Genomic DNA, 2,667 nt, shown 5'->3' with positions numbered 1-2,667 from the left:
GGGGGGGGCTCTGCAACTTACCTGGCTGCTTCTTGCTCTGACTGAGGGCTGCTGGGAGCAGGGGGTGGGGCTTGTTGCATGTGCCCGCCCCCCTGGGCTCTTTACTGCCAGAGCTCCGCTCCTGTGCGCTCCTGCAGGGAATGACCCCTGAGCCTAACCCTTTTGCCATTTCTGGAGACCACGGCGGCGGAGAGGCCTGCCTCGCTGTCCGTCATCCAGTTGTGAATCTACCGCTGTCTTTTGTGGGGTTTAATGCCGTTCTTGTCCTCTGTGGGAAGAGGGCGGATTGAGCTGGGTTGAACGCAAAGTTGATTTTGCGTGTCTGCTGTTTCTTTAAAACAGAAATCATTTCAATAACCACTTTTCTTTTCTAAGTATAGTTTGCAGGTACTTTTCTCGCACCGGAGTCTGTGACTGCTTGGGAACAAGGAATACCTGCCAGGGATTTTAACTCTCAGCAAGACTGAGGACTTGTGTGCGTGTGTGTGAGGGAGTTAATGCGCAGCTAATTGGCAAGAAAGTTCTAGAAGAGATTCAGTGCAAACCCCACACACACACACACCTTGCCTGGCAGCTAAAAATATGTCTAGTGGGCAGGAAAGAAGGACAGAGAGCCAGTTTGGTGTAGTGGTTAAGTGAGCGGACTCTAATCTAGGAGAACTGGGTTTGATTCCCCCACTCCTCCACTTGCAGCTACTGGATGACCTTGGGCAAGCCATAGTTCTGGCAGAGCTGTTCTTGAAAAAGAGCAGTTTCTCTCAGAGCTCTCTCGGCCCCACCTACCTCACAGGGTGTCTGTTGTGGGGAGGGGAAGGGAAAGGAATTTGTAAGCCGCTCTGAGGCTCCGAGTGAAGGGTGGGGTCTAGTTATGAAAACATTGGAAACTAGTGAGACGTGCAGGAGGCTGGGGTTCATCCGCTTCTGGGGGAGTGGGGCAGGGGGTCCCCAACCCGGTGCCCATGGGCGTCATGGCGCCCACCATTCCTGGCCCCCACCAAGTGCTTTTAGAAAGCCGGCGTGGCTAGGTCATCAGGGCTTCTGATTTGCCGTGCAGACGAAAGGGCATCCTCTTAAAAAGCTTCCCCGAATGTTAAAAGCATAATTAGCGTTAACCTTGTTCCTGTGGCCGCCATTTTGTGACTTGGTCAGGATTCCAAAGGTGCCCTCCGTCTCAGAAAGGCCAGGGCCCCTGGAGGAAGGAATATGTCGGGAAACCGAATGGCGAGGGGTCCCCAAACATGTTCAGTCTGGTCAAGTTTGTTTTTTCCCCTCTGAACCAGCAAGATCTAATGACGTTGCGCTCCGTATCGTTGTGACCCCAATTGTAAGTCCGGCTGCCTCTTGTGTGGTCAGCCCCCAAGTGTCCGTGTGCCTTGGCTTCTGGGCGTGTGCCGAGCATCCTTAGAGACAGGGCTGTAGGTGCCTCTGGGCAGAGTGAGCTGTAAAGATGTTGTCCCCCCCTCTCGCTCCGCACGCTTGCGTCTCACTTCTCTGGTCCGTGGCTGATCTGCAGTGTTTCCAAACAGCTTGTCTTTTAGGGTGCTTCTCTCTGGCTGGATTTGGAGAGCTCGCCTGCTCACCTGCCCTTAGCCCACCAGTCCTGACTCCTGACCCTCTCTCCGCGCAACCTCTTCTCACAAAAGCCCCAGATCATTGTGGTGCTTACGTTTATGTCTCGCACGCTGCCGTGTCCATTCTCGGCTTCCCAGCATTTTTGCCTTCTTTTGTTTGCCGGTCTCCCAACTGGGGGGGACTGTCCGGTCGTTTCTCGTGTCATGCCTTTAAGAGAGACCCAGGTGCCCTCGTCTGGGCCGTGGCCCTTTCGGAGGCGGCGGCGGCGGCAGCTAAGTGTCAACTCTGAGACGGCCGGTATTTTCACTTGAAGCTCATTCCTTATGCTGCCTTCAGCAGCGTCAAAGCTGTAATGTTTTCGGCATGTCCGTAGATCACGAGAACTCGTAGAGCTTCGTGTCAAAGGGTGGCCATGTCGGTTCGTGGTAGGAGAGCCGGATTTGAGTCCAGTGGCACCGTAAGAGACCAACATAAGTTCTGGACAGTCAAAACTCTAGTTTGGTGTAGTGGTTAGGAGTGCGAACTCTAATCCAGGAGAACCGGGTTTGATTCCTCCCTCCTCCACATGCAGCTGCTGGTGTGACTTTGGGTCAGTCACAAGTCCTCTCAGAGCTGTTCTGTCACGAGCAGTCCCCGAAAGAGCTCCCTCAGCCTACCTCACAGGGTGTCTGTTGTGGGGAGGGGAAGGGAAAGGAGATTGTGAGCCGCTCTGAGACTCCTTTGGGTAGTGAAGGGCGGGGTATAAACCCAATCTTCTTCTTCTCCTCCTCCTCCTCCTCCTCCTCCTCCTCCTCCTCCTTCTTCTTCAGATCTGATGAAGGAAACTTTGCCTCTCCAAACTTTATACCCCAAAAATGCTGTTGGTCTCTCCAAGATGCTACCGGTCTCGAATCGTAGAGCTTCTTCTAAGTTCTCAGCAGCTTGCAGAAATTTATCTTGTGTTGAGAAGTACCTGAGCAGGGCTTAGTCCTGGGGGGGCGGGGGTTAGCGGAAGAGGGGGGCATCGGAGAAGCCAGGGCCTGAAGCTGCCCAAAAGAGGCCCTGTGTCCCTTCTCCTGTGATCCAGCGGCGGATGACCTGGGGGGGGCTTTTTGG

This window comes from Gekko japonicus, unplaced genomic scaffold (assembly GCF_001447785.1).
Source record: "Gekko japonicus isolate JY-2015 unplaced genomic scaffold, Gekko_japonicus_V1.1 scaffold2223, whole genome shotgun sequence".
Lineage (NCBI taxonomy): Eukaryota > Metazoa > Chordata > Lepidosauria > Squamata > Gekkonidae > Gekko > Gekko japonicus.
Note: the sequence above shows the minus strand (reverse complement) of the source record.